This window comes from Salvia miltiorrhiza, chromosome 7 (genome assembly GCF_028751815.1).
Source record: "Salvia miltiorrhiza cultivar Shanhuang (shh) chromosome 7, IMPLAD_Smil_shh, whole genome shotgun sequence".
NCBI lineage: Eukaryota > Viridiplantae > Streptophyta > Magnoliopsida > Lamiales > Lamiaceae > Salvia > Salvia miltiorrhiza.
Window position 1 is genome coordinate 32,694,908 of NC_080393.1, and position 26,966 is coordinate 32,721,873.

Here is a 26,966-nt window from a genome sequence, read left to right on the forward strand (position 1 = left end):
ATTCATCGATCTCTTTCAATCGCTGCAAAAGGTGGAGTATATTATATGACTAATATTTGTATACGTAATCCAATTCGATTCCAGTTAAAATGTCTCATAATTAAATATTTAATGAAATTCATTCTTAACTTAAGACGGAAGAAATAACCATTTGAATTTCAATATTCTCTTCTTAAAGGCAGATCTGTAAAGCCCTAACCTGCATAATTATTTTAATACTATAAGTAATTAGGAATATTGCACAATATTTTTTGTCGTTTTCTTTTTCGGTTATAAATAAATAGATAGGATCACTTAACGAATTTTTGTTGATCCGCTAAATAACTTATATCTACGTAAAGTATGCGTAAGGTTAAAACTTAAACGAGTTAAGATGTGAATTATATGGTGTTGGATTAAGCGTGGAGGCAACAATTGCTTAAATCTTTATTATCTTCAGAGTTAATCCTGGCCATTTTGCTTCACGTATCAACAATTGCTTAAATCTTTATTATCTCCAGAGTCAATCTTTTGCTTCGCTCAGTGCATTTTGCTTCACGTGTCAAAATAATCTCCATTCTATATCATACTGTATAACATTATGACGTGACAAAAGATATATATTCAAATAGAATTTTCCATGACTAAAGTATACAAAGAGCTCATGAGCTTTCACTTAAACTGTATTTAAATCTTCTGACCACTACTCGTATACATCGCGTAATTGAAGTTTAAATTTAAACTTTTACTTGAGTCAATTGTGTCAGCATTATGTTGAATCTAATTCCGGATGGTAATTTGAGGATATAATAATATTAATACTAATAATATTATACAAAGTTTTAAGGACTTGATTAAATTAAATGAAAGTTCAATGCAGATTATGCAGTTAGGACAAAAATAGAAGTATATAACCAATCAATATACTCTTTTCAGAGTTCCCCTAAAAAAAAAAAACTCTTTTCAGAGTTGAGCGTAGCAATATACAGGCACTATTTAAAACATTTGATACGACTGATCAGCCAACCAATCAAGATTTTGAAATGAGAGAGAGAGAGCAGATGAAGCATCTTAAACTGAAATGGATATTTTGTGAATAGGGATACTTACAGGTCGACTGATTATTGTAGTCAGTCGATACCACACGTTCAGTAAGACTGTTGAGTTTTGTTTCCCCTCGAACAAAGACTCATCTTCTTTAAGTGCCACCTCATCATTTAGAAAAACTTCAGTTGACAGAAGATTACTGAAGTTTTTCTCTTCTGTGCTTGGGATTGATCTTCTGACGTTGAAGGTCCCCTTTCAATGAATCATAGATTTGAACCTTGATTTTCATCTTCATTTTCCTCATGATTCTGAATAGATGTGCTTCTTGACTTAGTTTTGGCCTTTGTCCTTAGCGGAGAGAATTGAAAGAGTTGAAGAGCTACAAGGGTTAGAAGCCTAAATAGCTGAAGACAAAAGGGGGGCACTTAGCACATTGGAGAAAAAGAAAATAAGGTTTTCAAAACTTAGACAACCCTCTTTAAAGGATCTAGTTCAGTAAGAACTAGGTCAGAACAGTTTGTTCTTGCGAACAACCTGCTCTGATACCAATTGTTGGGGTCCCGGAGGGTTGACTGGACAGGTGTATGGGGAGGGAGGGGGGAGGGGGAATACACCTGTAGGCTATTTTTCGCAAAATAAAACAAACTAACCAAATTTCAGTTGCAAAATGGTTGTAGACTGATACTGAAATGATTTCAGTAAATTGATATCAGTTGAGCTCTGGGCTTTAACTGATATCCAAGTAAGGCTTCAGTCTAGAGTTTGTAAACAGAGTAGAGTTATCAATCTAACTGGACTATCCGTTAAATGATCAGTTAGACTAACAACTTAGCGGCAGAATTTAAACTTATTACGAATAGCCTTTAGAAAAGGTTTGTCACTTGTAAAATCCTTAGTTACACTTTTCAGTTAATCCAGTTTGGTTGAAAACAGATTTAGCACAGATAAAGGAATAACTGAATTAAAGCCCATAAATAACACAAGGATTTTTACGTGGTTCGGAAACAACAGTCCTACTCCACGGCCAGATGATTAGTCTGACAAACACTCTAGGTTAATGCTTGAAGGTGCACAACAAACCTACCAACCCCCTCTGAGTTGGATTTTTCACTCTTAGCACGCTTAGACATACTCGTCCCTATCAGCGCTTCATTAAGATCTCTAGAGTTAGAACCCTGGTCTGAACTCCTGCTTGACTTACTAGGTGCCAATGAAACCGATTTGTTTAGTTTTCCTGGTACTAAACAACCACTCTTGGCTTACCGGGTGCCAAGGAACCTAACTGTTTAGTTTACCTAGTACTAAACAACCACTCAAACACTCTTTTCTCTCGGTTGAAAAAGGGGTTTGGACTCTTCCAACTAAGACTACTGAGAACAGGCTCTCAAGCAATCTATTCTAGGCTAAAGATAAAACAAGAAGTGCCTAGTTTGCTAAGAGAGTTTAGGTAATCAACTAGACTGCTTTTACAACAATTAAATACTCTCTTCTTCGATTCGAAATTCTATCTATGAAAGTGCTGGCTCATGAATTTGACAGAGCTTCAGCGTATGTCTTCGAATCGGTCCACAGATTGAAGGTATTCCTCGAGCTCTATTTATAGGTGAAGTCCCGAATATATTCGTTGGAAAGATGGTCTTCAGGATTTCTGCCGTTGTGAGATATTCCGTGCTTTAGGTTGAGGCTTCAATCTGCTTGGCTCCTAATTGGTTAAGAGTTTGAATCCTCTTTGTTCTAAGAGCATGGCGCATCTGAACTTTAGCACCAAAAAGGAAAGTTGTTGTAATGGAAAGGATGATCTTCATATCTGCTGCATTTAATGCCGTTGCAGAAGCATTTAATGCGGGTGTCTGAGCTTCAGTTCTAATGAAGAAGATCGACTGATAGAATGTAGTGACCCGCTCTTTTATGTATATTAAATCCAGTATTTCGTGTTATTATTTTTTTTCATCAGTGAATGAAACCGGTTATTATCCTGATATGAATTCAGCTTATGATCCTGAATTTATATTGTTAAAGCAGTCAATGCTATTATTTCAGAATTATAACTGACTTAGCAAAGTCACGTTAATTAATTAAGCGAGATGAGACTATCGATTCTATTATTTATAATTACTTAAGTCGTGGATTATTTCCGGCTTGTGAGGAGAATTAAATCTACGGATTTAATTTAGATTTATTTTACAGTCCATCGATGCTAGCAAGCAAGAAATCAAATATCGTGCGAGTATATATATATACGCTACATTAGTAAGAATTCAAGATTAGTATTTCATTAAGCGCGTTACTGTACTACAAGTTTATAATTCCCAAGAGGCAAGAGCTTTACTTCAGCCATATCCCACATTACTACACATCAAATGCAACACCATTCCTTGTTTAATACCATCAGCCGACAAGGAATCAATAAAGGAAAATCATTAAAGCAATAAAGGAAAATCATTAAAGTTAGTGGAAAGAAATAAGTGTGCTGCCACCATCCTTTGCTCCCCACCTCTTCAACCACCAAAAGCCATGCTTTCCTCCCTTTACAGCCACCAACTTCACTCCTTATTATATCACCCACCAAATCCTTCTCTCTTTACGCATCAACAGCTTGAGGAAGTTGTCATAATTGCTGCAAGATTCGAGAGGTAAGATTGACCTGATCCTCTCCAGTTTCTTCCTAAGTTCCTCCTGCATTGTTAAGCAAACAAAATACACAATTTGTTTTCAGCTATCTTCTCATTGAACTCAACATCACCGCAGCCAACCAAAAGCACAAACATTCAAGGTAATCATGCTATCCTAATATTCAATTCAGTTCACATCCATATCTTACATATCACAGTTCATCTGCATCAAATAGGGAAGATATGTCGTACAGTAGAGAGATCATAAGTTTCACAATCTGATGCACTCTAGATAGCAAGTTATAAGCATCTTGAACTTAGTAAACACCCAACTATGCGATCATGAACAAGTGACAGATTACATAGGAGTAAACGAGCATAATTTGAGATGTAAGCAAAACAAGAAGATTTCACCTTGCCTTGTCCGATTGAGAATCGATTAAATGGATTGAGAGGGTAGTGGACTGTCGGAGCTCTGTGACTCACGGCGACGGCGGCTTCGGGAGAGGCGGCTGCCGGGCTCTTGCTGTCAACAGCAGCGACCGACGGCGGCGCTCCTCCAACGAGCCACTGACCACCGAACGAGCTGCAGCAGCTCCAGGCCGCGACTCCGGCGAAACAGCAGCGGTAGTTGGCGGCGACTTCGGACGAGCTAACGGCGGCGGCGTTCCTCCAGCAGGCGTTTTGACCACCGATCTCAGACAGCAGCGGCAACAGCAACACCTGTCGGCGGCGGTTGCGCCGGATCCTTCGCGGGTCTCAGGCGGCGGCGGCAGATCGCGTGAGAGGGTGAGATGTGCGTCTGTGTGTGCGTTTCTTTGAAGAGAGAGATATGAAATTGTGTGGGTGAGAGAATAGTATGGACCGTGTTTGAGGGAGAAGAAGATGGAGTTGGGCCAATTCTTTGGGCTTTATTTATTTTAGTATTTGGGCTGTGATTTGGGCCTTTTATTAATTCATTTGGGTCTTGTATTTTATTTTCTTTGGGCCAATTCTTTAAATTATGTGGGCTGCAGATTTAATTGATTGGGCCCAGTTTCTTTTATTTTAATTGGGTTGTCTTATGTTGCTCCCAATTGACAATCAGATTTTCTTATTATTTGTTGAGCCCAAGTAGAATCGACTCTAGAATTATTAATTCATTAATTAGACTCAATCATTTCTAATTATGGATTTAATTTAAAACGAGGTTATGAGATTAATAAGCGGTTTAGCAAATCCTAAGATGAGTGGATTGATTTAGATTAATAATTTGATCTCATAAGACGATCTTTGATCGTATAGTTGGATTATTACTAACGGAATATGAGTCATGCATAGTTACTTTACGCATTCTCAATAATTGAGGATTTTTACTCGAGCTATATCTTATTTTATGTTCTCGCAATAAAGGTTAAGGCGAGAGTAAGATCCAGTTAAGAAGTCATTGAGCTATAGCAAAGTTTGGTAATCAGGTGGGCATTACTTTCATATATATATCAAATGAATTTATTGTTACATTTGAACAAGATATTTCATTACAAAATCATTGATCTGAAAATTATTTCAATTGTTGTCTTGCCATAAATGTTTCAATTTTAGTATGATATCTATCTGATGTGGCTTTGCCAGTTATATAATCGAATTCGGGTCTTGAGCAGTTGATAGCTATCCTGCCAAGGCTAGTGTACACCAGTGACCGTGAGTCATCTAGCGGGTTGGCCGGTCAAGTGACCGTGAGAGGTGGCCACCTCTCCGGCACAAAGTTCCAGATATGATAGATTACAAGAGAACTTAGACTGCAGTCGAACTTTAAAAATCACAAATGAATTTAGTAAGCTTGGGCCTTTTAGCGAAAAACTCCCTTGCTGTACTGTTTATGATGGCATGACAATTTACAGTTTTGAAGCATGTATTTTTATACTTAGGCATACGTGCCACTGAGTACTTTTGTACTCAAGCCCTGCATATATTTCTAAATGTGCAGATTGAGCAGTTGCCGATGGTGATGAAGTGACGAGCGGGATTATTTTGTCTTATTATGTATTAATGAACTCTAGGGTTACATGTCTTCATACATGTAATCAGAACCTTATTCCGCTGCGTACTCAGAAGTTTTATGCTATTTGGCTAAGTCAGAGATATCTGAACTTACTAGTTATTTGAGTCTATACGACTAAACTTCTGTTATATTATAAATATTCCTTTTGTTAAATGATGAAATGTGATCCTTTCTTGTTTGATTATTCCCCTTTCTACCCCGCTTCTAATCTCCCTCCATTAGTCATGGTTTCCCCGGCTTAATTATCCTTAATTAGGTCTGGTCGTGACAGAGTGGTATCAGAGCAGTTCATTTGCTCTGAACCCTAGAGTTAGCCATTTTTCTAGTATGATCACTAATATATATGAGTCAGTCAACCAAAGCTCATCACTTCATCACATCGTCATGCTCAGCAAGAAAGAAGGTGGTAATGATTTTAAAACATTGAGAAGTTCACGTTTATATGAATGTACTGATGCTTACATTCAAGTTGTATGCTTTATTGATTGATTAGATATCTCAATGAACTTAGATGCGTTAAGAATGCATGATCACTGTTACGAGAAAAACAATAGAAGCTAGAAACTCAGTTATATTTCACTATAGCCATGGTGAATAGCTAAGAAAGAGGAAGAGAATCCAATGAAAGCAGTGCAAGCGGAGTGCCACGCACGAATCACTGATGCAGGCATAGTTCTTCATTCAGGTTGTTCACGCGAGACGAAGCACCTAATCGACTATTGCCTTATTCGATGATAGTTTAAGTATGATATTACTTATAGCGATGAGTGCGACTTATGTAATCAGTTAGCTAATCCCTAATAAGCTGAGACTCGCTTCTAGCCTCGATTATCACTAGCTATGGCTTGAGGATAACCTTCATGATTCATGTATGAACTTCAGAGTTAGACTTACGAGGGGTCAAAATGCTTTGTATATAATGTTATAATATTACGATTAAAGCTATCAGCTTATAGTTTCAGATATTCGGAACCATTCTACTTACAGTACCAGGGCTAGAACAAAACATGGCCTCACCACCCATACAACCAGAACATAGAATAGAAGAACTATTCTTATGACATAGTCCTCATTGATACTAATTTCCCATGAATATATAGTGACCTTATTGGTCTTTCGCGGCAAGTCGTTCCGCTATGTTCTATTTATATGTTCGCTTAAGTTTTAGCAGGAGCAGAACTCGATGAGTTAAGGAGTAACTATAAAAATGATAGTATGTCCTTATTGCGTTTTAATGCGCTGACAACTTGTGTTTTGACTCATTAGAATGCCACCGAAACGAGGGCGTCCGAGAGGAGGGGGAAGGATTCCCCGGAATGATGAGAGAGGCCCAGAAGCAAGACTAGAACCTGAAATAGTACAACCACCTGTTCAGCCAGAACGACGGATTGAAGAATTATTCTTACGACAGAACCCACCTACCTTCAACGGGACAGGAGACCCGGCAGAAGCTGAAACTTGGGTTCGCGCTATTGAACGCATTTTCAACTTCCTGCGTTGCACCGACCAAGAACGTCTGACTTGTATGTCCTTTCAGTTGACTGGGTCAGCTGATTTCTGGTGGGAAGCAAGGATGAAAACGATGACAGCAGAGCAGTTAGAAAACCTGACTTGGGAACAATTCAAAGCCGGTATATATGACAAGTATATACCCAAGAGCTACCGCAAGAAAAAGGAGGCTGAATTTTACAATCTAAAACAAGGGAAGATGTCGGTAACTCAATACGACAGGATGTTCTGCGATATGTCTAGATATGCGCCGGAACAAGTTGACACAGATGAGAAGATGGCTGAAAAGTTTTGTGCCGGACTGAGGCACGAGATTAGGATGGCTTTGGCAAGCCACGGAGGATTGTCTTACACTGAGTCGCTCAGCCGAGCGTTAGACATTGAGGCAGCCATGCCTGGAGAAAGACTTGCAATTGTACCTGCGCCAGCACCTCCACAGGATCAAAATCATAATCAGAATTTTAACGGAAAAAGGAGATGGGACAACAGTAAACCGAACCAAGGCGAGAAGAGGCCATGGCAGGGACGGGTCTTCCAGTCACAGGGCTATGGAGGCCAGAGTGCACCGAAACAGATGCGAAATAACCAACAGAGAGCCCCACATTGCCCCAAATGTAACAAAAGTCATGTGGGAATCTGTAAGGCCGGCAGTGATAGTTGCTATATCTGCAACCAGAAGGGGCACTATGCAAACCGGTGCCCGAATAAGCAACACGGGACGGGTTCAAGGCCAAACCTACCTATCCAGGCTCCGCATCTGCGAGCAATCCAAGCTCTGTCCCAACCATACCCAGGGCAGCAACCACAGTATCAGCAGCCACAGCAGCACCAACAGCTACCGTACCAACCACAACCTCAACAACCGTATCAACAACAGGCTCGCCAACAACAGAAACAACATGAAGAGCCTCGTCATGCTAGAGCCTATGCTATGAGGCAGAAGCAGCCCGAGAACAACCAGGGAAACCTGGCAGGTATGGGCATGCTACTCAATACTCCTGTTGTACTTCTATTTGATACGGGCGCATCGCATACTTTCATTTCAAGTACATGTGTCGACACCTTAAAACTTAAAATGGAAAGAGCTGATCAGGAGTTGAGTATATCATCACCTATAGGTGGGATGACGACAGTAGATCATGTGTGCTTGAACCTAGAACTGAACATAGGGTCACTTAAGATTGTAGTGAACAGCTCGTATGTTATACCGATGGGAGATGTGGACATAATCCTAGGAATGGACTGGCTAGCCGAGAACTATGCCACCATCCTTTGTAACGAAAGACGGATATCATTCCGATCCCCAGGAAGGGAGCCGTCACATTTCCACGGAATTAGTATGGGAAGAAGAAAGATGATCATCTCCGCCCTCCAAGCAACGAAAATGATGAATAAGGGATACCCAGCTTACCTCGTATACTTGCACGGAGAACTGGGAACTGAAAGGAGCATAGAAGATGTAGCAATTGTACGGGACTTTTCAGATGTATTTCCAGAGATTCTGCCAGGGCCACCACCGGACAGACCAATTGAGTTTACCATTGATTTGGAGCCCGGGGCAGCTCCCATTTCGAAGGCACCATACCGAATGGCTCCTAAAGAGTTGGAAGAACTCAAGATACAACTGCAAGAACTTTTGGATCTTGGATTCATTAGGCCAAGTGTATCACCTTGGGGTGCACCCGTACTTTTCGTGAAGAAAAAGGATGGCACATTGCGAATGTGCATAGACTATAGAGAACTGAACAAAGTGACACTCAAGAACAAATATCCTTTACCAAGGATAGATGACCTCTTCGACCAGCTCAAGGGAGCAAGCGTGTTCTCGAAGATTGATTTGCGGTCTGGTTATCACCAGCTGAAGATTCGACCAGAAGACGTACCTAAGACGGCGTTTCGAACTAGGTATGGCCACTACGAATTTGTAGTTGTGCCATTCGGGCTAACCAACGCGCCAGCCGTGTTCATGGACCTCATGAATCGAGTGTTCCATCCGTACTTAGACAAATTTGTCTTGGTATTCATAGATGACATCCTGATCTACTCGAAGAACGAGAAAGACCATGAGGAACATCTGAGAATTGTCCTAGAAACGTTGAGGACGGAGCGCCTTTATGCCAAATTCAGCAAGTGCGAGTTTTGGCTCAGCGAAGTCACATTTTTAGGCCATATTGTGTCGTCAGAAGGGATTAAAGTGGACCCTGAGAAAGTGCAAGCAGTGCGCGAATGGAGACCACCTACTAACCCTAATGAGATAAGAAGTTTCTTAGGATTGGCAGGTTACTACCGGAGGTTCATAGAGGGATTTTCCAAAATCGCAAGGCCAATGACGCAACTACTCAGGAAGGGGGTAAAATTTTCTTGGACAGATGAGTGCGAGAAGAGCTTCCAAGAACTCAAGGAAAAGTTAACTACGGCACCAGTGTTAGCCGTTCCAACAGCTGACAAGGAATACGTGATCTACACAGACGCGTCCAAAAATGGACTTGGTTGCGTGCTGATGCAAGAAGGAAGAGTGATAGCATATGCGTCGCGACAGCTTAGACCACATGAACTGAACTATCCGACCCATGATCTAGAATTGGCTGCAGTGGTACACACACTGAAGATTTGGAGACATCACCTATATGGAGTTAGGTGCGAGATATTTACGGACCACAAAAGCCTGAAATACTTTTTCGAGCAAAAGAGCCTTAATATGAGACAAAGGAGATGGCTCGAACTAGTAAAGGATTATGACTGCAGTATTAACTACCACCCGGGTAAGGCCAATGTAGTAGCTGATGCATTGAGCCGTAAGACTCAATCTAGGTTGGGATATCTCGTCACCCAAAAGAATGAGCTCATCAAGGAGTTTGGAAAAATGAGCATAGAAGTGGTTAAACCACCGAAAACTATAGCAAGCGTTGTTGCAACGATACCCAACTTGAGGAAAATGATAATAGAAGCACAAAGAAAGGACGATAAAATGGAAAAGCTTCGATAAGCAATAAGGAAAGGAGATCTCAAGAACTATAGGGAAACATCGGATAACGCTATTTTCTTCGAGGAAAGAATATGTATTCCCCACGACGAGGAGCTTAAAGATAAAATCATGAGTGAAGCTCACGATACCCCTTATACTGCCCACCCAGGCAGCACTAAGATGTACCATGATCTGAAGAAGTATTTTTGGTGGGAGGGCATGAAACGAGACATAACATCATTTGTAGAGAGATGCCTAGCATGCCAGCAAGTGAAGGCTTTACACCAAAGGCCATATGGAAAATTGCAACCTTTAGAAATTCCAGAATGGAAGTGGGAGCACATAGCAATGGATTTTGTGACCAGTTTGCCCAAGACAAGGAAAGGAAACACTGCCATTTGGGTAATAGTGGATCGACTCACAAAGTGTGCTCATTTTATACCAATTCCGATCACACACGGGTCAGACAAGCTAGCTCAGTTGTATGTTCGAGAGATTGTACGCTTACACGGCGTGCCCGTGTCGATCACTTCAGACCGAGACTCAAAATTTACTTCTAGATTTTGGATGAGCTTACAAAAGGAGTTAGGCACGAGGCTAAATTTCAGCACCGCTTTCCACCCGCAGACAGATGGGCAGTCGGAAAGGACAATTCAGACTCTCGAAGACATGTTGAGAATAGTGGTGTTAGACAGGGGTGGAAGTTGGGAATCAGTGTTGCCGCTGATTGAGTTTGCCTACAACAATAGCTACCAGGCGACCATTGACATGGCACCATATGAGGCATTATATGGAAGAAAATGTAGATCACCGCTTTATTGGGATGAAGTGGGTGAGAGAAAAGTTTTAGGACCAGACATGGTCAATGAGATGGTTGAAATAGTCCGCCAAATCAGAGGGCGAATAAAGGAGGCGCAAGATAGACAGAAATCTTACGCTGATGCACGCCGAACCGAATTACAGTTTGGAATAGGAGACAAGGTCTTCCTAAAGGTATCTCCTACCAAGGGGATAACTAGGTTTGGTGTCAAGGGAAAACTTAGGCCCCGATTCGTAGGACCTTATGAGATTTTGGAGAGAATAGGCCCAGTAGCCTATAGGTTGGCGTTACCGCCAAGCTTTGGAAACGTTCACAATGTTTTCCACGTATCACAACTCAGAAAATACGTTTTCGATCCAAAGCATGTGATCCACCAAGAGGAAATGATCCTTAGCCCAGACTTGAGCTACGAAGAAAGACCTGAAGCCATTCTAGACCGAAAAGTGCAACAACTCAGAAATAAGGCAATCACATCAGTGAAAGTCTTATGGAGACATCACGGACAAGAAGAAGCCACGTGGGAACTAGAAGACAAGATGAAGGAGAAATACCCCGAACTGTTTTAGCAGAGATATGCAAATTTCGGGACGAAATTTTTGTTAAGAGGGGTAGTATGTAGTGACCCGCTCTTTTATGTATATTAAATCCAGTATTTCGTGTTATTATTTTTTTTCATCAGTGAATGAAACCGGTTATTATCCTGATATGAATTCAGCTTATGATCCTGAATTTATATTGTTAAAGCAGTCAATGCTATTATTTCAGAATTATAACTGACTTAGCAAAGTCACGTTAATTAATTAAGCGAGATGAGACTATCGATTCTATTATTTATAATTACTTAAGTCGTGGATTATTTCCGGCTTGTGAGGAGAATTAAATCTACGGATTTAATTTAGATTTATTTTACAGTCCATCGATGCTAGCAAGCAAGAAATCAAATATCGTGCGAGTATATATATATACGCTACATTAGTAAGAATTCAAGATTAGTATTTCATTAAGCGCGTTACTGTACTACAAGTTTATAATTCCCAAGAGGCAAGAGCTTTACTTCAGCCATATCCCACATTACTACACATCAAATGCAACACCATTCCTTGTTTAATACCATCAGCCGACAAGGAATCAATAAAGGAAAATCATTAAAGCAATAAAGGAAAATCATTAAAGTTAGTGGAAAGAAATAAGTGTGCTGCCACCATCCTTTGCTCCCCACCTCTTCAACCACCAAAAGCCATGCTTTCCTCCCTTTACAGCCACCAACTTCACTCCTTATTATATCACCCACCAAATCCTTCTCTCTTTACGCATCAACAGCTTGAGGAAGTTGTCATAATTGCTGCAAGATTCGAGAGGTAAGATTGACCTGATCCTCTCCAGTTTCTTCCTAAGTTCCTCCTGCATTGTTAAGCAAACAAAATACACAATTTGTTTTCAGCTATCTTCTCATTGAACTCAACATCACCGCAGCCAACCAAAAGCACAAACATTCAAGGTAATCATGCTATCCTAATATTCAATTCAGTTCACATCCATATCTTACATATCACAGTTCATCTGCATCAAATAGGGAAGATATGTCGTACAGTAGAGAGATCATAAGTTTCACAATCTGATGCACTCTAGATAGCAAGTTATAAGCATCTTGAACTTAGTAAACACCCAACTATGCGATCATGAACAAGTGACAGATTACATAGGAGTAAACGAGCATAATTTGAGATGTAAGCAAAACAAGAAGATTTCACCTTGCCTTGTCCGATTGAGAATCGATTAAATGGATTGAGAGGGTAGTGGACTGTCGGAGCTCTGCGACTCACGGCGACGGCGGCTCCGGGAGAGGCGGCTGCCGGGCTCTTGCTGTCAACAGCAGCGACCGACGGCGGCGCTCCTCCAACGAGCCACTGACCACCGAACGAGCTGCAGCAGCTCCAGGCCGCGACTCCGGCGAAACAGCAGCGGTAGTTGGCGGCGACTTCGGACGAGCTAACGGCGGCGGCGTTCCTCCAGCAGGCGTTTTGACCACCGATCTCAGACAGCAGCGGCAACAGCAACACCTGTCGGCGGCGGTTGCGCCGGATCCTTCGCGGGTCTCAGGCGGCGGCGGCAGATCGCGTGAGAGGGTGAGATGTTTGTCTGTGTGTGCGTTTCTTTGAAGAGAAAGAGATCTGAAATTGTGTGGGTGAGAGAATAGTATGGACCGTGTTTGAGGGAGAAGAAGATGGAGTTGGGCCAATTCTTTGGGCTTTATTTATTTTAGTATTTGGGCTGTGATTTGGGCCTTTTATTAATTCATTTGGGTCTTGTATTTTATTTTCTTTGGGCCAATTCTTTAAATTATGTGGGCTGCAGATTTAATTGATTGGGCCCAGTTTCTTTTATTTTAATTGGGTTGTCTTATGTTGCTCCCAATTGACAATCAGATTTTCTTATTATTTGTTGAGCCCAAGTAGAATCGACTCTAGAATTATTAATTCATTAATTAGACTCAATCATTTCTAATTATGGATTTAATTTAAAACGAGGTTATGAGATTAATAAGCGGTTTAGCAAATCCTAAGATGAGTGGATTGATTTAGATTAATAATTTGATCTCATAAGACGATCTTTGATCGTATAGTTGGATTATTACTAACGGAATATGAGTCATGCATAGTTACTTTACGCATTCTCAATAATTGAGGATTTTTACTCGAGCTATATCTTATTTTATGTTCTCGCAATAAAGGTTAAGGCGAGAGTAAGAGCCAGTTAAGAAGTCATTGAGCTATAGCAAAGTTTGGTAATCAGGTGGGCATTACTTTCATATATATATCAAATGAATTTAATGTTACATTTGAACAAGATATTTCATTACAAAATCATTGATCTGAAAATTATTTCAATTGTTGTCTTGCCATAAATGTTTCAATTTTAGTATGATATCTATCTGATGTGGCTTTGCCAGTTATATAATCGAATTCGGGTCTTGAGCAGTTGATAGCTATCCTGCCAGGGTTAGTGTACACCAGTGACCGTGAGTCATCTAGCGGGTTGGCCGGTCAAGTGACCGTGAGAGGTGGCCACCTCTCCGGCACAAAGTTCCAGATATGATAGATTACAAGAGAACTTAGACTGCAGTCGAACTTTAAGAATCACAAATGAATTTAGTAAGCTTGGGCCTTTTAGCGAAAAACTCCCTTGCTGTACTGTTTATGATGGCATGACAATTTACAGTTTTGAAGCATGTATTTTTATACTTAGGCATATGTGCCACTGAGTACTTTTGTACTCAAGCCCTGCATATATTTCTAAATGTGCAGATTGAGCAGTTGCCGATGGTGATGAAGTGACGAGCGGGATTATTTTGTCTTATTATGTATTAATGAACTCTAGGGTTACATGTCTTCATACATGTAATCAGAACCTTATTCCGCTGCGTACTCAGAAGTTTTATGCTATTTGGCTAAGTCAGAGATATCTGAACTTACTAGTTATTTAAGTCTATACGACTAAACTTCTGTTATATTATAAATATTCCTTTTGTTAAATGATGAAATGTGATCCTTTCTTGTTTGATTATTCCCCTTTCTACCCCGCTTCTAATCTCCCTCCATTAGTCATGGTTTCCCCGGCTTAATTATCCTTAATTAGGTCTGGTCGTGACATAGAACTTAAGAATTAGTTGTGCTTTTGTCCTTTGCTTGATCAGTCGTTGACTTCAGTTGAGTTGTCATTTGAATCACCAGTATCTTTCCCTCAGTTGTTCAGTCTTCAGTCTAGCTTTGATCTTCAAAGTCTTCAGTCTTCAGTCTTCAGTTTCTTCGGTCTTCGTCATCGAGAGACTTCAGTAAACAGTCACCTTCATTCTAGCTAAAAGATTGAATTCTAACAGTTGAGTTCAAACAAGAATTGAGAAAATAAATCTAAGAGTTTTGAGATCATCAAAACTGGAATAGGATATTTCTTCTATTTTCCGACACGTTTTTATAAAAAAAAATAAAATTCCTAATATTGGCATTTCATGTGATCATCATCATATCGCGATTTAAAAATGCTCAATTAATGCTAGAACATATTTTTTACTAAAATCATTGTATTTCGTTAAACTTACAAATGATTTTTTATTAATTAAGTTTTTTTTCTATGAGTGAAATTGTAGTAGTTAAGGATGTCAATCGGGCCAGCCCACCGAATTTTCGGGCTAGCCTTATTGGGTTCTGGGTTAATCGGGTGCGGGCTAATCGGGCTGGAGATTTTTTCGGGTTGTAAATCTTCAACCCTAACCCTAAACATTCGGGTTTCGGGCTAGCCCATCGGGCTAATCAAGTTAAAGGCGTAAAAATAAAATTATCATTTATATTTTATTATTCTTAATGATCTAATGTATAATGTATAAAATATACATAGATATTAAAGATATAAATTATATAGTAAAACATGAAATGCAAAAACATAATATATTCAAGATTACATAACATATAAAATAAGTTTTGTTTTGAGACTATATAAAATAAGTTAATAATAATAAAATGTTCAACTTTGTTAAAAAAATAAAAATAAAATATTCAACAAAAGTTTGAAATTAAAGAAAAAAAAGCATCTAAAAAAAAAATCTCATACCCTAAAAGCATAAACTCTAATGTATTTTAAAATTCAATTAAAAAAAAATAAGTAGCCCAATGGGCTGGCCCGACAAACTCTAATGTATTTTAAAATTCAATTAAAAAAAATAGTAGCCCAACGGGCTGGCCCGATAACCCGACGGGCTGGCCCATTTCAACCCGCCAGCCCGAACGGGCTAGCCCGATTTATAATCGGGTTGCGATTTTTCAACCATAACCCTCTGATTTTGTTGGGTTATTCGGGTCGGCCCACAGGTTTCGGGCTGGATTGACATCCCTGGTAGTAGTGGAGATAGGGAGACGGGAGACCGCAATCCAATTTTGAGGATTACTTCTCAAAATCCAGAGCTGTGATTATTTGATCATATGCCCTTATTTTGGTGTCTGTAACACAAATGAACTGTTTTATAAGTTGTTTGCAAAATTTTCAATATTTTTTTTGCAATTCTATAAAATAAAATAAAATGCGTCAATTTTCTATTCCATCAATTGTTAGATCATCATATTGATTGATAAGGATTTTCAATTCTCAGACAAGTACTATTTTCATTTTGTATAAAAGGAAGCTGGACTATATATTTTAGGGATCAAATTACATAATGGAATTATTAAGTTATCCAATACGTCGGTCGTGAACAAGTACGTTTAGTAGTGTATGAATAGACCAGTTACAAACTTTTCATTTATAGTAGTTTAAGATGAGATCAGATAACGAATAGATTAACTTAGATGACTCACCAAGCTGAGTAAGCTGACTAATAGTCCAGGATAAAACTTGTCCAACTTAGAATGATCAGTTAGCAATCTTACTGATTGCTTAAAAGCTGATTAATTGGACTAACAACTGATATTGTGTGAAATGTAGTGATTAAGCTACTCGCGTGTTTGTTAAAATCTTTAAGTGTTCAAGTTTTAGCATAGTCAGTGTTCAGTATGATCATTTGTTTGAGTCAACTGATAAAAAAGTATGCTGAAAATGATAAGCTGAGTTTTGCAATGTTGAATTGTTTTGTGCTGATGAATGACAATTTAAGAATACTTGAAGTAAATACTGAAAGTAAAGCACACAACAGTTTAACGTGGTTCAGAGATAACCCTCTTACGTCCACAAGCCTCGGTTACAGATGAATCCATTAACTTTGGTTCCCTTGTTGTTAAAGCTACAAGTCAGCTTGACCAGCAAATGGCGTTATGTTGATCCATGAGTTATGCGGTCGTGTCGTGTTACTTGCGATATACTCGGACGCTTCCGATTACAACTTCAACTTTCAGACTACGAACTTGTATCTTACTTGCTTACAAACTCCTAACAACGACACATATCTTTTACAAGGGGTGAGTGTTTGAAGGTGGATTTCCAACTAAGAACACACTGTTACAATGAAGAATAGTATAAGATTTTCAGTGTGTTCGAATCTAAGCTTCAGATTACCAATACAAATGACCTAGAGACTAAGGGAATGTTTATTGGAAATCTATGAAAATTAGATTTTGAAATCCTAGAAGAAAACACTTAAACAATGATAAAATTCCCTTCACTAGCAGAGCCACATAGAATAATGGTGTGGCTATTACCCCACCTTAATTTTCTAAAGTTACCTCTAAATACATTATATTGGAGTATAATATTACAAAAATATTTAAATCTTGCCCCACTAAAAACTAAAAAATATAAGGGTAAAAATTATGCCCCCTTGTCGTCGGGGGCCTAGCTCCGCCCTTGATTCCCTTATTCGTAAATCGTTGAGTTCGTGTGAAGTAAGAGTTTGAACTTGATTGCTTGAAAATTCAAATGTGCCATGTTTCTGGTACCTCTTCTGGTGGGAGTGATGAGATATTTATACACCCAGTTATTAATAGTTCCGTTGGAGAGAACATCTTCAAAACTTGAGCTGCGTACACGTAGAAATCTTCCCATTTGATCCTTGAAATGTCGTTTTCAGGCTTCTGCAACATCATACTGTTATTTTCTGACATTCTGATAAGTACTGTACTTGCCTGCACCATTCTTCAGATTTTATGGGATCCGCAATAAATGACTCATCCTTTGCATTAAACATCTCGTCCTTTGTCTATATCAAAGTCGCAGGTTGACTTTGGCTTTAAATGCTTTGACTTAATTAAGGTTGATGTGGCATTTGATCAACTAAGGTTTTGAAATGAGTGAGTTGTCAGTGATCATCAGCTTCAGCTTTACTTCGCTCAGCTAGATTAGGACTTCTGGAGTTATGTATCATGCCTTACAGCTAGAGTTTTGCATTTGCTGATCCTTCAAGTTGAGAATCTGTAAACATAAAAAACATACTCTCTAACAAGTGAGTTGTAGTCTATTAGACTATTAGTATAAATCATCAGGCATATCATCAACATGGGGTTTTGGTATCAAATCAAAACATTTATAATTTTTCCAACACATTAAATTAAAGCACTTAATAATATAATTCTTTTTATATTTTCTATTTTGTTCGTTTGCTTTTATGGGGTTTTGCATCTAAGCAAAGAGCTTGTGAATCTATATATTTGTACTTTAAGCTAATACAATAATTTTCCCAAAAAAAAAGCTAATGCAATAATTTATAGTTAAAACTTAATATAAATGGAGTAGAGTATTTGTAGATTTCTCTATTTCAATTTGGGTATCAAGTAATATATACCTGATTTAACCCATACCCGAACGGTATACATGTCGGGTAGTTAAATATATTTTGATATTTGTGTTTTTTAACTAAATACCTAATTTAAAATTTGAAATTATAAAAAAGATCTAAAAAATAAAAAGAAAAAACAAAAAGAAAGTGGTGTTGTCGTCCACCGGTGTGACTCTGGTCTCAGCGCTCCAAACTTATTTCATTTTAATTTTTGAGAAAAAGAGGTGTATGTATGTGCATTGTGTGTGCAACGCTGGAGTGGAGGTCGATTGAGAGGGAGGTGTAGCAACCTGCCCTTTTAAATTACGGATTAAGCCCAGTAAATGCAATAATTATAGTTGCACCTTCCAAATATTGATCATACAGATTATGATTATCCGATAAAGTGAATTCAGTTATCTGAATCAAGAGAAGTAAAAGACCCAAAGCAGATGATTTTATTTATGTCTAGCTACGCACAATCAGATTATTGAGCAAGTCAATAATTCTTTTTGTCTAGATTAGTAACTGACTTAACAAAGTCATGTTATTAATTATATATTATAGAAATATATTATTTTATATTTATATTAAGTCGTGATTATTTTCGGCTTATAGAATGAATTAAATTAGATTTTAATTCGTAAGACTCTGGAACGAGCAAAAATCAGAAAGATCTGGAGTTAGAATTACAGATAAGTTATGTAGCAATACAAAAGGATTTTATTTTGATCACATCACAACTTTTATATTTACAAATCACTATCCCTTCCTACTCCCTACCTTTACTACACTATTGCTCGAGGAGAAGAAAATACAAGTACAAGAAATAGCACAAAATCAACTTTCTTCCTTCCTTCCCCACGACACTAGCCTAGATATGCAGCTCCCTATTCAACTTTATGCCATGCCAAGGTACATGTTGGGGGCATTCAACCACCAACTCCACCCCTTTATAATTTCACCCAACAATTTGCCTTCACTTCTTTATGCACCATCAATAATAAAGAAAGAGTGTTTATTTGAAGCTGCTGCCAGACTTCTTCGAGAGTTTCTACCCATTGAACTCAATAGCACAACAGTCAACCAAACACGAAACGTCCACAAGGTCAAGCATGAGAGTGAGAACTATTCAAGGAGTCACAGTGCCTTAACAAATCTTTGATGTCAGGTGGGCATTTCTTACGATCACAATGAGAGTAGCTATGAGCATCTTTGTCAATATCAATTCCACAACCACCACCACCATGACCTCGACCATCACCACGACCCCGACCTCGAGCAAACATAGCAGAAGTATCGGAAGAAGTGGTCTCAGTACGACTTGTGGTGACACGCAAAACACGAGAGAGAGCATTAGATAACGTGAAAATTTTATCACTTGCCAATAAGTTGTCCCGAACCGATCGAAGATTAGCATCTAAACCAGACATGAATTTTGCAACCATAAATTCCTCCCACTGAGTCACTCGTGTCACAACATCACAAGATGAAGGATGATAGATGGGATTCATCAGCAATCATCTTAAGAATAGAAAAATAGTAGTTGATAGACTGGCCATCTTGTGTATGAGAAATGAGTTTCTCTTAGAAATGAGTTTCTCATACAACATGAACGCAAGAGATACATTCTTGTCATTGGAATACATATCGTTTAAAGTATCCCACATAGCTTTGGCAGTATCCAGGAACATGATATTTTTACTTAAAAATTCATCCATGCTATTGAGAAGTCAAGTCATAATAGAACAATCATCGGCACTCCATGCATTATATTTAGGATTTGTACTAGTAAGGCCAACAGATAAAACATGATGTCATTTTTTCTGAGATCCTAAAAATAACATAAAAGTACGAGACCATAACAGATAATTGAAACCATTCAATTTAATGATGGTTCTTAAAGCAATAGATTTATCATCAAACATGATAATAGAAGGGCATAAAAGCGAAACCCTAGGCAAAGCAGAAAAAGAAAGCAACAACAATAAAGTAGAGCGGCGACAGAACGAAAATCAGACCGCAGCAGCGGTAGAAGTGAAACCCTAACTGGCGGCGCACAGAAAAAAATAGGGCAAAGATTCACGTGCTCTGATACCAAGTAAAATGGTAAAATATGAAGATATAGGAGCGGAGAAGAATAATTTATTATGTTCAGTGTACAAAATACAAGAGACCTCCCACACACATATATATAGGGAAAACTAGGGCTACAAGATAAAAAATGAAACATATATACAAAATACTAAATACTAAATGTTCTGCAACATAGACAATGCTCAAACTAAATGTTATAAAAAAATAAAAAATAAAAACAAAAAATCTATCGGTTCAAATCGGACCCTTAACTGTCGATTTCGAGACTTATCCAGATCTTTCTCCCTACTCAGATGGGACGATTACGGTTCCTCAATAAACTGCCAGTTTAGACTTGAAACTGGCGGTTCTCGGCCTGTAGGTAGAGGTTCCATTTCTAATCGAAATCGTTGAACCCATAGTTATTAATCGCGCTCACGATCGCGCATCGCGGTGCATCACGCATTGATATCGTACCGCATCGTGATGCAGAGGTTAGTCACTGATCACGCATCGCACTAAATAGCGCGCTATTGAGAAGTCTTCTGCATGGGCTATTAAATACTACATGGGCTTGGCTTGAGGTCTTTTAATATTTATTAATTAGGGTTTAATCCTGGATTCAGAAAGCCTGATTGTCCATTACTACTCCAACAGTCCAACTTCATTCAGACTCTCCAATATCCAATATTTAATTAGGGTTTTAAGTTATATACTTATAACTTAAGTCTTTAAGTGAAGTCTGATCGTCCAAAGTCTCCAATCCAACTGCATTCAGTCTCTCAAATCTTATTTTCTTTCGTTTATGTCTTTATTCAGAAATCGTGTCTCTATTCAGAAACCATTCTGCACTTATTCTTTCTGATCTTTTCAGGCTCATCTCATATTCTCATATTTTATGGCAAGTTCAACTAGTAAAAAAACAAAGGATATAGGATTGTTATATGGAACTATGGTCGAACCAAATAATACTAAAATTGTTAGATGCAATTATTGCACTAAAGTATTCAAAGGAGGGATAACAAGGCTAAAAGAGCATTTAGCCGGAGGCTATAGAAACGCAACAACCTTTAAGATTATTTCTCCTACGATCTGACAAGAGATGAAAGATCATTTTGAAGAAAAAAAAGAACGCAACAACATTGATGGATGCAATTCCTCACTTTGATGATATAGCTAACATGGAAAAAGACGAAGATGATGAAGAAGAGGTTTCACAGACACAATCTCATGGAAAACGTTCATTAGTCGAGGCATCTACAAATTCTATAGCCTTGAAGAAACCACGAAATATTGATTGTTTGGATCTAATCTACCAGAATCTACCAAATGCGAAGAGTTCCAAAACTTCACAATCACAATTTGAAGAAGCTCAAAAGAAATTAAGAGATGATGCCGTTCAAAAGTTTTCAAGGTGGATGTATGAGGCATGTATTTCATTCAATGTGGTCCAATACGATAGTTTCAAGCCGATGATTGAAGCTATAAGGCAATACAGACCCGATATGAAACCTACAAGTTTTGATGAGGTATGAGTTCCTTGCTTGAAAATGGAGTCTGAACTTACAAAGTTGATCTTGAAAGAGCATGAAGAACAGAAGGCGAAGTATGGATGCACATTGATGAGTGATGGATGGAGGGATAAAAAAGGGAGACCACTCATCAAATTTTTAGTGAATACGCCTAAGGGAAGCATGTCCTTGAAGTCTGTTGATGTTTTTGAATATTCTCACACTCGGATGAAGATGTTTGAGCTGTTAGACAAATTCATTCAAAAGGTGGGATGTTAGGTTCGGAGGGTCTCGAATAGGTGTATGGGGGGGAGGGAATACACCTATAAGCTATTTTTCGAAAATAAAACATTAAATACAAATTGACTCAACCTTTTTAGTGAAAAGAGTTTTGTCAAAACAAGGTTGACGACTGATACTGAATACTCTTCAGTAAAGAGTTATCAGTTAAGTCAAAGACTTTAACTGATACACGTAAGGCTTCAGTCGAGTTTGTTAAACAGAGAGATGTTATGAATCTTACCGACTATCTGAAAATAAATCAGTTAGACTAATAACACACGCAGCGGAAAACTTTTGTTTCGAAATAGCCTGTGATATTAATCACGTTGTTAGTAGTTAAGTTTCTCTTTGCAATTAATCAGTTTTCAGTTTAGGAAAGTAAGAGCACAAGTAAGAAGGTAAATACTGAAAGCTGTAAATAACACAGAGATTTTTACGTGGTTCAGAAAACACTTCCTACATCCACGGTCGATTGATTAGACCAACAACTTCACTGGGCATGTGCTTCCGGATGCACAGCAAACCGATGCGTGTGCTTACGGGTGCACAATAAACCGAAACAACTGAAGAGCCTATCTTCCGTACCAACTATCACGACCGGCCTTAACTAAGGATAGCTAATCCGGGAAATCGTGACTAGGGAAGGGATTTAAGAAGCGGGGTTAGAAGGGACACATTCGACTCATTCATAACTCGATTATAGACATTTCTATCTAGCATTTATTCTTAAAATAAAATTTGAGACATTGAAGGATTGACGGTTATAATTAAAAGGATTCTCGATGAACTCGAGTAAGTGTTAAATGATTCTTGAAGAGTAATTGGCATAGTATAGACTTTACTAAAACATAATCAGTGTTTGCAGCGGAAGGCATGCCTGAGATACATGTATGCAGACATATATCCTTTCTGAGCCTATTCTAATTTCGACAAAAGCTCCACTCAGCAACACTTCATCATCACAGCTCAACCTGCACATTCATAAACATATGCAAGGCTAAGTACAAAAATACTTAGTGGGCAGTTGCCAAAACTAAAATATAAACTTAATATTTTATTAACAAACCACAACATCATATAAGAGACATGAGCCTTCTTTCAAATCATTTGCTTACTAAACATTTCCAAATCCATAAAATAGCGTGAGTGCATTCTTCATCATCGAAAGTCATATTAATAAGCATCGTGTCGTGAGGAAGGTCTTCCTCAACGAACACAGGCATCGCGCCGTGAGAGAGGCCTCTCTCAGCGGACACGGCATCGTACTGTTGAGGGAGGCTTCCCCCAACAGACGCTAGCATCGTACCGTTGAGGGAGGCCTCCCTCAACGGACATTTGACCGGCCAACCCTCTCATTGACTCACAGTCGCATTGTGTATATAAGTCCTGGCAGGATAGCTATCCGCTCAGGAATCGATCTTGTTAGCATCAAATAAGCATTAGATAATAAGCATAAAGCATTAAAGCGTAACTTATATAGGCGTTAAATAATAAGCGTAAAGCATCAAAGCGTAACAAAGCGTGAACCACGTAGGCGCGTAACAAAGCGTAACTCACTTAAGCGAAAATCACTTAAAAGCGTAACAAAGCATAAATAATAAATTATAAAAATTTAAGCCATAATTAAGCGTAAATAGCATAGCGTAAATTATTAAAGCGTGACAAGCGTAGATAATAAAGAGAAATAAAGTTTAACTCATTTAAGCATAATAAAGCATAACTCATTTGAAAATCTAATTTTGCATTTTAAAGCATGAAAGTTGCATAGTTCTTCAATAGCATTTTCATTTTACGCGTAAGAAATGCCCACCTGATAGCAAACATTTGTTAAGGTGTTGTAACTCCTTGAGTAGCTCTCATTCTCGCGTTTGACCTTAATTGCGAGAATATAAAGTAAGACATTGCTCAAGTAAGAATCTCTAATAATGAGAATGCGTAATTTAACTATGCATGACTCATTTTTCGCTAATAATAATCCAAACTATTGGATTAAGGCTCGTCTCATGAGATTGGATTATTAATCTTAATTAATCCATTCATCTTAGCGTGTGCTAACTCCCTTACTAATTAATAACCTCGTTCTAAATTAATCCATAATTAGAATTAACTAAATTCAATTAATAGATTAATCTAGGCTGGTCTTTAATCGGCTAAATATAATAATAAGGCAGCTAAATTATTAAATGGGAGCAACATAGGGCAGTCGAAAATAATAAAATAGGCTCACTCTAACTCTGGTCCAGCTGAAATATATAGCTCTCAAATAAGTCAGCCCATCTCCATTAAATCCTGATCTCTAAATACGGCCCAACTGGAATATGTGCAGAGGCCCAACTCCATCTCTTATTCTTTTAAGTAAAACTTGGCCCAAGTATAGCAGCCCATTTGGAATTAGTGCACCCAAATTTCCTTGTACGTAGCCTTCATTCTCCACACTTTCTCTTTCAATTCCTCTCTCCCCCTTTGAGAAAGCCGCCGCATCTGGAAGACCGGCGAGGTCGCCGTCACGCCGGTCACCGGCGCTGCTTCCCCGTCACATCTGCTCTTCTCTCTCTCTTTTCTCTCAATTCCAATTCCTTTCTCATATCGTGCCCTGGTTTCCCCTTTCGAAATGAGCCCTAACGCTCTCATCAAAATCATCGCTGCTGCTTTCGATTTCCGGCGAGCAGTGACCGGCTCGTGTCGTCTGCTCTCTTCTCAGAAGGATCGGCGAGATCGTCGCTCACTCTACCTCTTACTCTCTCACCGAAATGCACATGCTAGTTTCCCCCTTTCGGAACGAGCCCTAGCTCTCTGCTGATTCAGGCGGAACCGTTGCTGCCTCTCTTAGAGTCCGTCCGCCGTGCTACCGGCTCCGGCTCCGGCTCCCTGAGTTGCCACCGTCACGGGGTCCCAACGGATTCTCCCTGATTCCCGATGAGTAATAGGCCCATGTGGGCTGTCGTTACCAAGCGCCGCTGCACGCCTTCGGAAGTCGACGTCGGCTCTCAAGTCTCCGTGAATCGTCGCCTGCTCCTCTGTTGTGCACGCCTCTCTGGAAGCCTCACTGTCGCCGACGGCCACTCCGCCTCCTCAAAACAGGGCAGCCACCGTTCCGACATTCTCTCCAACTCAGGTACTACATCTCAGTTAAGCAAGCTAGGGTCTTTCTTCTAGTTTTGATACCCTAGTGTTCATAAATCTCTCAAAGCCTTGACATTCTATTATTCAATTCGATAAAGCAAGAATTTAGACTAGGTGGTGTGGTTTTGGTTCATATTGCTACTTTGTTATATGGAAATTCACATAGCGTCAGTCTCGAAATAAAAGATTGTGCATTCCTCTAATTACTCCGTATTTATACATATATACTGAAGCATGGATTTGATGCGTGTGAAGCATGTAACGTGGAAGAGAACATACTGATATAGTAAATACCTTGAATGTTTGTTCTTTTGGCTCTCTGTTGTGCTATGTTTTGTTTAGCAATTTCAGACTGAACTCAAGAAAGAAATGGTGAAGGAGTTAGCCACTCTTACCTCTCTAAGTCTGCTAGAAGCTGAATCAAAATCCTCTCTTAGTGAAGATGCATTAAGAAAGAAAAAGATACGAATTTGCTAGCTGGAGATATAATGGAAAATGGTTGTTGGCTACACTTGAGTATTTTGAAGGGATGGGCAACGTAGGGTGGCTGATTGACCCCCTACATGTACCAAGAGTATGGCTTGGCTGAAAGTTGGCAGCAGAGGGAGCATGGCTTGATCTGAATTCGTGGCTTTTGCACAGGAAAAAGGAGGGAGGGGCTGTTGTATGCACGTTGCATTGTTTTCTTTTGACAAGCTTGATGTAGCTGATAGAGTAGGTGAATGTGATGTACCATGTAATGTGATAAATTACCACAATTAAATCCTTCAGTCTACATAACTTTTGCTTCGCTATTTAATCGCTTGCTTGCAATTAAATACTGGTAATACTGGTATCTGCTAATTAAGCGCGTATCTAGATATAAATTAAATCCTTTGATTTAATCTGCTCCACAAGTCGGAATAAATTACGTCTCCTGATAAATAGAAAATAATATTTCAATTGCATATGAATAAATAACATGACTTTGCTAAGTCAGTTATTAATCTGAAGACAATAATTATTGACTTGCTCAATAATCTGCTAGCGGTTGTTACGCGTAGTTAATAGGCATAAATTAAGTCATACTCTGGATCTCGCGTATATATATATATATATATATATATATATATATATATATATATATATATAGAGAGAGAGAGAGAGAGAATGGTTCAACAGAGAAGCTAAATATTGTGGAGAATAGAGAATTCGTAAAATAAAAACGAACAGATTTATAATTTTAATGAACATATCAATGTACCGCATGAACAACAATTTGCCCCGGGTTCGAATCCTGCTGGTGGCGAGTTTTTCTATATTTTTACTAAATACGTCTGTTCATTAGTTATGTTGATCTGTTCGTAAAATATATAGATTTGTTCATGATGAATATAAAGATAATTCTCTGTTGAACTCAACCCTATATATATATATATATATATATATATATATATATATATATATATATATATATAGGGGCGCGCTCCAGTGAGACCCCCTATTTTTCGTGAAACACTAGGACAATGAATAAGACATATAATACTAATGAACAAAACGTATATGTAATGAACAAGATGTATATACTGATGAAAAATAAAATTTAAAAAATTCGTAATGAATAAGACATATATACTGATGAACAGGGCCGTATATACTGATGAACAATGCAGTATATACTGATGAATAACAAAATTTAAAATATTCTGCTCCCTCCAGGATTCGAACCCTGCGAAAAAAAATCACCCTCCAGATACAATATCAACCATAGGATTGATAAAATAAACA

At 38.6% G+C, this 26,966-nt stretch overlaps 2 long non-coding RNA genes across 2 annotated transcripts; both read left to right on the forward strand.

Annotated features, from left to right (window-relative positions):
- The first annotated feature begins 12,368 nt into the window (after nt 1-12,368).
- LOC130996054 (uncharacterized) lies at nt 12,369-14,394 on the forward strand. The gene is made up of 3 exons (XR_009092374.1): nt 12,369-12,471; nt 13,705-13,766; nt 14,279-14,394. It is a non-coding gene; the product is annotated as an uncharacterized LOC130996054 (long non-coding RNA).
- Nucleotides 14,395-24,495: 10,101 nt separating this feature from the next.
- LOC130996055 (uncharacterized) lies at nt 24,496-25,979 on the forward strand. The gene is made up of 2 exons (XR_009092375.1): nt 24,496-25,191; nt 25,542-25,979. It is a non-coding gene; the product is annotated as an uncharacterized LOC130996055 (long non-coding RNA).
- Nucleotides 25,980-26,966: the final 987 nt, after the last annotated feature.